Here is a 12133-nt window from a genome sequence, read left to right on the forward strand (position 1 = left end):
TACTTCCAATCTTACATGATCATACCATTATTTGAGCCATTATGTTTAATGCTTTTACTCAGTTCATTTCTGTACTTTGCAACAGTCGGTACTAGACCTGTTCGTCATCTACAAATTTTGCATTCCTTCGCTTTTCTTGATTTGTAGTACACACATAGTGTGTTGCAGTGTGTTTATAGACTGTAAAACATGGCCATTTTGACACCACTTAAGTCATTTTGAAATCATAAAGTTTAAGAAATATTGCTATTAACTATTTATTTTGTTTCTTCTGCTGCCGGTTACAGTTTTTTACTCCACTTTATGTTTAATTTAACACAGTGATCGTTAAACTGCACCCTGTATGTGGCCCAAATTGAGTATTTGGCCAGCCTGCAGTTGTCAGCCATATTTTATAATAATGGACATCTAGAGAAAAGAAAAAAAAATTAAGCACTTCTTCAGAAGATAGTTTTTCTGATCAGTGATAAAACAAAATAATTACAAGGACCATAATATTTTAAGAGGTGCTTAATTTTAATTGAGGCTGGTGAATTTGATTTGGCCACAAGCTAAGTGAAGCTGGTCACTTATCTCAGGGGCAGATAGCCAAAGCAAGCTTACAGAGTGTTGTAGGGGGAATGTTTTCTCATTTGTCATTTTGTTTTCTAGTGTTGAGAACTCATGGATGTGTGTGTGTGTGTGTGTGTGTGTGTGTGTGTGTGTGTGTGTGTGTGTGTGTGTGTGTCATGCGTCATACTGATCAGCTACTAAGGTATAAATTTCATTTGGCAGTAACACAGTTTTGTGAATGCACATTACGGAGACAGTTACCTTCAAATGCAATACATATTGGTAACAGGGAGTATGACATGAGGTTAAGGGTGTTGTAATGCAACATAACGAGTACAAGAAAAATGACATTCACAACCTTAGTAAATATTTTAACAGTGTCTTCTATTGCATAATGCATTTAAATTTGGGTAAAATTAATGTTATTACTGTATTTTCTGGACTATAAGACACTACAGTCTGTAAGATGCATCTTAATTTTTAAGCAGTTTCTTAAGAAAATAACATTTTTTGCCATTTTTGTTATTAGAGTGCAGTTTATGAAACTGAACTGATCTTTAAAATCCCTGAGAATCATCATCTGAACTTTCTTCTTCTTCTTCTTCTTCTTCTTCTACTACTTCTCCTCCTCCTCCTCCTCCTCCTCCTCCTCGTTATAATTGTTGCCCTCTTCATATGTTAGATGGTCTTCACTGCCATCGAGAGCATTACTTATGCAGCACTTACTTAACAATAATGTCTTCTCTCACTCTAGACCATGACTGTTTTGTACACTGACACATTTGTTTGACTGTAGGTCATTTTAAAGCTCCCTTCAGCATGAATTCATGTTGGCTTTCATTCATCGTCCATTTGTTCCATTCCTCTCTCATACACACTTTAAATAGTTTCTCTACTGAGACATCGAGAGGTTGCAGTTATGAAGTAAGTCCTCCCAGAATAACAGCAAACTCTGTATTTCCCTGTCTCATTTCTTTTTCACAGAATTTTTCAAATGAGTACTAAACTGATCTATCACAAGAACAGAACTCTTCTTCGATAAAGCACCTTTTCTTCTCTCCCGCACTACGTTACAGGTAGTCCATAATTTCATACCAGCCTCGTCCATCCAGCCTTTGTCATGTATGTGAACACCACCACCTGGCAGTATTTCAGAAGGTTTTGTCATTGTTTTGCTCTTGAAAATGATTGTTGGAGGCCATTGGATTAAGTTTAGTACTGTCAGCACAACGTGAAAGGACAACAGTTTAGTGCATTTTTCATGTCCACTTATTCTTATAGTTAGTTTTAGCCCCTTTTGTTGTGTTGGCAGAAGAGCCAACACCGTGTTACTAGAGGAGGTTGAAATGCACGCACGAGGAGGGAAGTACTATACTGACGTGAGGTCTGGAACATGACAAGGAATGAGAATTCAGAAAGCGGACGTAATTAGTTTGATACTTAACTTTAATCCATTAATGATGAATGACGCTCTTGACAGTACATGATTCACAATATTATCTGTTCAGAATACATTCAGTAACTGAATATGGTGCCTTGCTAGGTCGTAGCAAATGACGTAGCTGAAGGCTATGCTAAACTGTCGTCTCTGCAAATGAGAGCGTATATAGACAGTGAACCATCGCTAGCAAAGTCGGCTGTACAACTGGGGCGAGTGCTAGGGAGTCTCTCTAGACTAGACCTGCCGTGTGGTGGCGCTCGGTCTGCAATCACTGATAGTGGTGACACGCGGGTCAGACGTATACTAATGGACCGCGGCCGATTTAAAGGCTACCACCTAGCAAGTGTGGTGTCTGGCGGTGACACCACACCTTTCATTGCAACAGCTCTGTTACTTGGCACGTAAAATGTCTGAGGAGTTTCATCCATATTCACCGTTTCACTTAGTTCCACTCTGGTTTTCTTTTGATATTGAATAATAAAGCAATGGAAATGTAATATTTTCTCCTCATACTCGTGTGGCATTTTCTGAAATATTATGTTTTGGTTCACGTGCTAAGTCCATGACACTTCATAAACTTATAGCACCAACTAACTCCACCCTTAAAGTCTTTTCAAGTTCCACTTATGACTGTTGAATCATTTTTGTATTAATTCCAATGCCATTTTGATGGTGTCCTTGAATCTATTTCAGTACGTCACCCTCTACTTTCGGCCATTTTGTATTTAGTCCTCTATCTGCACATTTAGTCTTTCTCATTTTTTTCAGTTCTCCTTTAGTAGCCCCAATCATGAATGGTTTTTTTCTGTTGGTGGAGGGCCAAAGTTCCACTCAGCTGCTCTGTTTCCATGTTGTTCTGCATGTGCTACTACTTTCAATTTACAGCCTACACAAATACCTTGTATTTTTTCCATTACGAGATTAGCTACCAAGAAAAATATTGTACTGTTACCGATAACACAAATCACTTTCAAATCTTCACTGGCACTGTAGACTGCAGTGATGCATCATAGGCTAGACAGTGTTCTGGGTTTGTGATGGCGGGGCAGGAGGGAGACAATGTAAGCAAGCTTGTGAATCCCCGCAACTCGTGTTCGTATCATTGGTGCATTGCTGCTGCCAGTATATTCCGGTGTTGCCAGATAGAGATAGGTTTACTGTGGCATTGAATATATGACCATTGTTAAGATTGCTGGGAATTTTAAATCAAACATTGGACATTTTTATATTAATTTCAAGTATAAGACGCACCTGAGTTTTGGAGGCAATTTTTTGAAGAAGAAAGTGTTTCTTATAGTCCATAAAATATGATAATCAATAATTCATCCACACAGACAACACAACACTTTGTCAGGCTATTACAAACTCACAGCTTCAGGGTCCTGAGGGTGGTGGTAGTCTGAAACAGAGAACAGACACAAATAATAAACTGTTCTGGGCTATTATGCTGTGGTTGAATGGTTTTAAGGTGAAATCCATTCAACCATGGCATAACAGCCCAGAACATTTTATTAATTGTGACATTTCCAGGCATGAATGTTTACGTTTAACGGAAAACAGTCAACACGAAGTATTCCAAATGGTGCAGACTTTTAACAGTCTATACTTGCAAGTTGATGGCCAACTTATCATGCCCTTTCTATAGTCACTCTGTCTGACAACATACTAATTTATGTATTTTATCAATTTATAATAGGATTGGTACATATGCAGACCAAGATGACCCCCGCCACCCCTTTCCAATTTCAGTATTTGATCTCGAGTAAAAAAGTTTGACTACCACCGATTCAACACACTGCTACCTGTTTCAAGCATGTACTGCTTGTTGTCAGATATTTGTGGGTACAGATGTCACTTAAAGATAAAATGTCTTAGTCTAAATTAAAGAAGAAGTGTTTTATTCAGCTGGTTATGCTGTTGTAGGGTCTATTTGGTTATTTGGGGTTGAATGGAGATTGTTGAAAAATATGGTTTTGTTGCCAAAAGAATGAGAATAATGTGGTGTACTGGAATACTGAATGAAACCAACATGCTTTCAGAAATAAAGTATTGCATTATGCCCCTTGGTGCTAAGGACACCTCAATGGGCACAACTGCCAGGGTCGAGTAGTGAAGCTTAGTGTTGGAAATATTTAAATAAAGAAAGGATTTCATCACGGAAATGAGTTGTCACCGATTCTGTTCAAACTGTGTACAAAATAAAACAAAACCACGGTAGACTTCCTAGGCTTTGCTGACGATATGGCACTGCTACACGAGAACGAAAAAGGTGCACAAATGGCACTGGAAAACTCTTGCTGTTGTCACATCAAAAGCCAAACAGAAGCTAGTGTAGAGTAAGACAGAGATCACGATCACGAATTCAGAGATGAACTGGAAGGCTGAAGAACAAGTAGTGGGGAATGTGAACAGCTTTCGTTACCTTGGGAAAATGTAACAGGAAAGTTACAAACCGACAAGTGCTAATAGACAGGTCCCAAACACTACAGAAACTATGATATGTTGCAAAGACAAGCTGTTTAAAAGAAAAACCTGTCCTGGAAAGCCAGACTGAGTCATTGTATGTCAGCAATGAGAAATTCTGCATCGTATACTACGGAGACGTCCACCACGGTGAGAGAGTGTGCATTTGGCCAGAGCACGAGGGACAAAAGGTCTCGAGAGACATTTGTGGTACAAAGAAAATGAAGTGACATTTGGACCAACAGATCAAGCCGGAAACTGTACGAGAGTGTATAACCGATTTCAGTCCGGTACAAAAGAGAAGACTGACATTAGCCAAGTACTTCATGAGGATGGTTGACAAGACATTGACCGAGAAGGTAGGGGGGACAACATGCTAGACAGGGAACAACTGGATGAAACAAGTTGGGGAGCATTGTTAAACAACTGGAGTATCTATAAACAGCAGTGCAGGATAGGTCTGGCTGTAGGTACACACTGAATGGTGACAGTACTGATACCAGAATCAAAATTAGGACAAGTCGGGCACGATCCTAAAGGATTAAAATTAATAAATACCTCTACTTTAACAAATTTGTTTGTGTGGCCATCCTCCACAGCAAGCACTGAAATATTTATTTTGAAAATAGAAAATTGCCTTTTCTTACTGCACTGTATTTTATTTTCCCAGATGTGTTTTACCTTTTTTTTTTTAAGACATCTTCAGTGGGATCTAGAATGATGCAGTTTTGTTTTGATATGTGTTTTTGTAGATTATAAAATAGTTCACATCTCGTTTTTTATGTAAAATAAATGATTACTTACAGTTCTTCACGTTTTTGATTGGCATCTGTGTTTCCCCTCATCTGGTCACATGCTGGACATCCAGGAGGTAAGCACTGTAAGTAATCACTCACACACTCACATAAAAAACAAAAAGTGGATTGATTTATAATCTACAAATAACACATATCAATACAAAACTGTATCATTATAGATCCCTTTGAAGATGCCTTAAAGTAGAAAAGGTGAAATACATCTGGGGAAATAAAATATGGTGCAGCAAGAGAAGGTGGTTTTTATTTACAAAATTGATACTTTAAATGCAAGAATGTTAATAGTAATTTTGGCTCGTGTCCTTTGCTACTATTCAGGACAGTGTGACAGATTTCAGACAGGGAATAATAATTCACTCTGAAATACATATTTATTTCACCAAAATCAGTATATTCTGAAATTAACAAGGTATTAATTTAGTGGATTTTGTCAGCTGAGTAAGCCCCAACTGAATTGCAGCAGTCAGTTGGCATGTTAAGTGTAGTGGTTGTATTATAGGAAATGCTGCTGCCACATCCAGTTCTCACACAATTTCTCCAGTACTAGTACGGGCATTTCCCAGCGTGCAGATCATTTTCTCGGTATTGCCCATTAATGAATGCCCAGCAGTCAGCCTCACGCCTGTTGTGTGTTTTTTGGTAAGATGCCAAAGTGCAGGATTATTCAAAAAGAAGGAGCAGAATCCTAGAATTCACCCCTCACAAATTGCAGGAGGTAGAAATGCAACTCAGACACTCCTAAACTGAGAAAAGTAGGAAGTTTTGAAGAGTGCACATAGGAGTTCAATCAACACCACAGTTTGTGTGTAGGAAAATGACAACATCACAGGGATAATAGTTTTGTGTGCTACAGTTAGCAAAATCAGTCTGTTGTAAATATGGAATGTGCATTTATGAATGGGATTGATAGTTGTGTCTGCATACGGGGAGGTGTGAGTCATTGTCATACATCAGATCAAAATATAGTTTGTATCTACATGAATTACAAAAGGAGCTGCAAGAAATGAACCTAAACACCACCTGCATCGTGAACCGTGCAGATTGCTGTTATTCCATGCATTGTATCCCAATGACAACACCAAAAGTTACAAATTTTGTACTGCTATTCTAGAGGATTTGGAAGAAGACACATTTCCAAACAAATAATTGTTTTAGATAAATCCATTTTCCATGACACCGGTATAGTTAATCGACACACTGTTAGATTTTGGGTGAGTGAAATCCTATTGTAATTACTCCAAACAAAGAACACACACCTAAGATTGTCATCATCATCTGTGTAATATCTGAAAACAAAGTTTATGGCCAACTCATATTTTTTTCCAAAATCGTGTCACAGGAATGTCATATCCACATGGTCTAGATAACAGCTTGTTTCCCCAACCAAGTGATTTTCACATAACATCAGCTATGTACAAGATGTGTTACTTCTCAAACAACATCTGACATTACTGAATCACACCATTTCTGAATGCTGGATTGAAGGAGGATCAGATGATCAGTTTCATCATTGGTGGTCATTCAGGTGATTTTTACCTGTGGGGGCCCATAAAAGACCATGTTTTTGTCCTAAGTATGCCTGCTGCTCTTCAGGGTGTAAGATGTCAAATTGTCAAAGCAGTGAGTTCAATAACTAGAGATGGCCAATTTGTGTGTGACGAAAAAGGAGATGCCTTTCTGATGTTTGTCATGTAATATATGGTGCTCACCTTGGGTGCATAACTGTTTGAAACTGCAAATCTTAACCTTTCTCTGTTCAGGGAAATTGTAATTGCACTTCTACCCTTTGCAGTTTGTGAGAGATAAATTTTTGAAATCTATTCCTTCTTGAATAGCCATGTGTCTGTGTGTGTTGTTCACAAAGATGTTTAGTACAGAGACTAGTGAACCTGACAGTACCTTGTAATTGATAAATTTGGGAACTGGATATACTTCCTGATATCTCTCTCTCTCTCTCTCTCTCTCTCTCTCTCTCTCTCTCTCCCCCCCCCCCTCCCATCACTTCCTCCCCCCACCCACCCTCTCTCTCTCTCTCTGTGTATGTCCAGTTCCTCCTTGCCAACACCCACTCTCTGTTCATCACCATTCCCCACCCCCGCTTTCTTTCTTTCTGAACTAGAGCCTTGTTTATAGCCAATGAAAACTTGATTTGGAATTGAAATCATTTGAAATAAATGTGTACATTGGTTGGGATCTCTCCTGCTGCTAGATCTGTGACGATGGTAGCTTCAGTGACAGTATTTTACACTGTTTGCATCTGCAAATGAGTAGGATTATGAAGTTTCATTTGATAAAGATTTTGTAGCGGTATTCTGATTATAAGGCAATAAGCCAACAGACAGCTTTCACATTTCCTGTTAAAACTGACTGTGATAAAGAAAACAAAGCAGCACATAGTACCAAGTGAGGTGGCCCAGTGATTATCACACTGGACTCACGTTTGGGAGGGTGACGGTTCAAACCCGCGTCCGGCCATCCTGAGTTGGGTTTTTTGTAATTTCTCTAAATCACCTGAGAGAAATACTGGGATGATTCCTTCAAAAGAACATGGCTGACTTCCTTCCCTAATCCAGTGGGACTGATGACCTCGCTGTTTGGTCCCTCCCACCAAATCAACCAAGCAACCAAAATACCTCAAACTACACATCCAATCAAAAAAAGTTGTAATTCCAATTTGTTTGTCTCGCAGGGAGACATCTGTTGATGCCACACTCAACCCCCAATGCCATCTAATGCATGGGTGGCCAGGGAAACTTTGAAATATTTAATGGGAACCCCTGACTTTTATTGCAGATTACGATTCTACAGCAAAATCTACATCATCAAATTCCTGTCGGGTCTTTAGCTGAATCAAAATGTTATCTGCACACACTATTTCTGTGGTCCACGTGGGTGCCATCATCAGGTGAGGAAAGCTAAGCTGTTCTCATCGATAACCGTGAATGATGGAACCTTTATATGCTGCATATAAAGGTTATGTCGTTCACAGTTTGAATCAGTTATCGGTGACAGTGGCTTAGCTTTTCTCACCATATGATGGCGGCCAAGTGGATTGTGGAAATGTTGTGTACAGATGACTGTTTAATCCAGCTGGAGACCTGGCAAGAATTTGATCTGTTAATATAAGGGGCGTTCAGAAAGAAATGAACCAGAGGTGTAATTACAGAAACCAGTACCTATGTGTTAGAGATATTGACCCTGGCTGCTGAGACACTTGTCCTACTGTGATACAAGGCAGTCAATGGCTGTCTCATAAAATTCCCGGGGCTGCGATGTTAAACAGTTCTGCATTTACATCATCATCTGAGGTGAATCGTTTGCCCCTCAGATCCTTTTTAAGGATACCAAACGTAATCACAGGGAGAGAGGTCCAGGCTGTATGAAGGGTGGCCGAGAACCTCCCATTTGAATTTCTGCAGGAGTGCCACGCTTGTGTTGGCCGTATGAGGCTTTGCATTGTCGTGGAGCAGAATGACCCCACTGGTGAGATTGCCTGGTCGTTTTGATTTGATAGCTTGGCAATGGGTGGTCAAGGCTTGTGAGTAACACTGGGCATTCACTGTTGTCCAGTGCTGCAGGAAGTGAATCAGACGGGGGCCATCTTGGTCAAAGAAGAATGTCAGCATAACCTTTCCTGCACTCGTGTGGACGGCGACATTCAGCTGTACGTGCGGAACTGGTTAACAACACAGTCCCAGGAATTTTACGAGGCAGCCATTCACTGCCTTGTGTCACAGTGGGACAAGTGTCTCAACAGCTAGGGTCAATGCTTCTAACATACGGGTATTAATTTCTGTAATTATGCCTCTGGCTCATTTCTTTTGGAACACTCCGTATATGCCGGGGAAATCTACGTAATCAAAATCTACATCAGATGGCGCTGAAATGAGGAACAGAAATGGGTACCCAGTCGTGATTTATGACATGGTACTCAGTGGCCCTCAAGTATCCAGTGGCACGTGGGACCCACCTCCATGCTGCGAGGGTAGGACGGGCCAGTATTTCATAACTTCTAATTGTACTCCCCATTTGCAATGTTGTATTCCTCTAACATATCGAACTGGAGACTACTTGACACACCACTGTCGCTGTGTAGCTAACTACGATGTATCGTAACTGAGCAATACACCCACAGGAGCTCGTGCATCGTGTAGACGTAGAACAGGTAGCGACTGTAAACATTACGATACTTTTACAGTGTTTATTGCCTGCTCACCTCCCTATCATTTGGGGAACAGACATGTAAATGGCTCTTGCCAGAAGAAAAAACTGAAATAATCCTGATTTACGGAGAATGTAGGAGAAATATCGAGGCTGCTGTTTCCTCGTATGCCGAGCGTTTTCCAGAGAGAGCTCACTCTCGTTCATTCTTTCACAAGTCTGTGAATGCCTTTATGTCTGACAGCAGCGTATAAACTGGCAAAAGGGACCAAAGCAAACATGTTATAGGAGAATCTAATGAAATAGCTGTACTAGCAGCAGTGCACTACAGTCTACGGATCAGCACCCGGCAGTTACACTGCGACTCCGATATGTCCGTAGGCAGTACTGTCACAATACTGAATTGTCATAAGTATCATCCATACCTCTTGTCACTGCATCAAGAACCTCATGGCACTGATTTCCGCGATCGGGCAGTGTTTCGTGAATGGGTACATCGACAAATGCAAATGACCCCTACGTTCTTTGCTGAGGTACTATTTTCTGATGAATCTACATGTACGGACCATGGTAGCATTAACTGGGATAACATGCATTACTGGAATGTAGACAGTCCCCACTGATTACGACAAGCTGACCATAAATGTCCTCGGTCAGTTAACATACGATGTGGCATCGTGGAGAACAAATTCATTGATCTGTATTTTATCGATGCCATGACGACTGGACGCAAATATCGAACATTTGTGGAACAGGAACTACCGGTACTAATGCAAGATGTTTCCCTGTACATTCAACAGCATCTGTGGTTTCAGCATGATGGCTGCCCAGTGCATTATGCCACTGAAGCGAGGAGAGATTAGACCGTGTTTACACTGATCAGTTTATCAACAGAGGTTGCCCTATTAACTGGCTCACTAGGTCACGGTTTTTTTCTGTGGGGATGTTTAAAAGATAAGGTGTGCTAAAAGGTGCCAACAGGCCGTGAAAACATGGTTGACCACATCAGAAACGTCTGTGCTGACATTCCTGCAGATATGCTTCTGTCATTGTACAATCATTAGAAAAGCAGATCACTAAGTATATTGAAGTTGGTAGTACTACGTTTGAGCACTTTAACTGGAAAAGTAGAGTAGCGTTCACCTCAAGCCACACCCACAGTGGTGCGCCGAGTAGTTCTCTGTTGGAGGAATACAATGTTGTGAATGGGGTTTCCAGTCAGAAGTTAGGAAATACTGGCCTGTCCTACCCTTGCAGCATGGAAGTGTGGGACCACGTGCCACTGGGTATTCAAGGGCCATCGAGTAACGTACTGTAAATTATGATTGTGTACCCATTTCTGTTCCTCCAGTTACAGCACCATCTTTGACAAAATGAAGAAAATGCTTCAGACAAAAGTATGTAAATCTTGCTGTAGAGTCTTAATCTAGAGAGAGAGTAAATTGTGCCTATGTACTTGAAATACCATTTAAAAATGGCACTTTTTTTTAACTCCGAGACATGAGCAACCGACAGGTGACAGCACAGACACATTAAGTATCACGTGTGCACACTAAATATTGAATACACACTTTGCAGAGGCAAAAAAGTATTGTTCACATATGATGCCTTGGTAGTAGTATTAAAAACCGAGAAGTGCAAACTCTATTTTGTAATGAATGGAATTTTCTAACAGTCTATCCGGGGCCTGACTCGCGCCATTATGTCTAATGCATAAAGATAGAATTTGTTAATTATGGGTGTACTTTTTACAAAAATAAATGCATTCATGTGATGGAATTATATTTTTCTGGAGACACATGAGTCTGGCTCAGTTTTATCTTTGATCAGGATAGAAGCTGAAGTGCATGCACCTTTACTGTATGGTTAATTCTGTCAGAGATAGGAAAGGACTTGGAAGAGCAGTTGAATGGAATGGATAGTGTCTTGAAAGGAGGATATAAGATGAACATCAACAAAAGCAAAACGAGGATAATGGAATGTAGTCGAATTAAGTTGGGTGATGCTTAGGGAATTAGATTAGGAAAGGAGACACTTAAAGTAGTAAAGGGGTTTTGCTATTTGGGGAGCAAAATAACTGACTATGGTCGAAGTAGAGGGGATATAAAATGTAGACTGGCAACGGCAAGGAAAGCCTTTCTGAAGAAGAGAAATTTGTTAACATCGAGTATAGATTTAAGTGTCAGGAAGACATTTCTGAAACTATTTGTATGGAATGTAGCCATCTATGGAAGTGAAACATGGACGATAAATAGTTTAGACAAGAAGAGAATAGAAGCTTTTGAAATGTGGTGCTACAGAAGAATGCTGAAGATTAGGTGGGTAGATCTCATAACTAATGAGGAGGTATTGAATAGGATTGGGGAGAAGAGAAGTTTGTAGCACAACTTGACTAGAAGAAGGGATCGGTTGGTAGGACATGTTCTGAGGCATCAAGGGATCACCAATTTAGTATTGGAGGGCAGCATGAAGGGTAAAAATTGTAGAGGGAGACCAAGAGATGAATACACTAAGCAGATTCAGAAGGATGTAGGTTGCAGTAGGTACTGGGAGATGAAGAAGCTTGCACAGGATAGAGTAGTGTGGAGAGCTGCATCAAACCAGTCTCAGGACCGAAGACCACAACACCACCACCACCACCACCACCACCACCACCACCACCACCACCACCACAACAACAACAACAACAACAGAAGCCGAA

At 40.4% G+C, this 12133-nt stretch overlaps 1 protein-coding gene across 4 annotated transcripts in view; it reads left to right on the plus strand.

Moving 5' to 3' along the window:
• Positions 1–12133, plus strand: part of LOC126428285 (F-box/LRR-repeat protein fbxl-1-like) — a 57874-nt gene that overhangs the window by 23364 nt on the left and 22377 nt on the right. The window lies entirely within an intron of this gene.

Source organism: Schistocerca serialis, chromosome 12 (assembly GCF_023864345.2).
Source record: "Schistocerca serialis cubense isolate TAMUIC-IGC-003099 chromosome 12, iqSchSeri2.2, whole genome shotgun sequence".
Classification (NCBI taxonomy): domain Eukaryota; kingdom Metazoa; phylum Arthropoda; class Insecta; order Orthoptera; family Acrididae; genus Schistocerca; species Schistocerca serialis.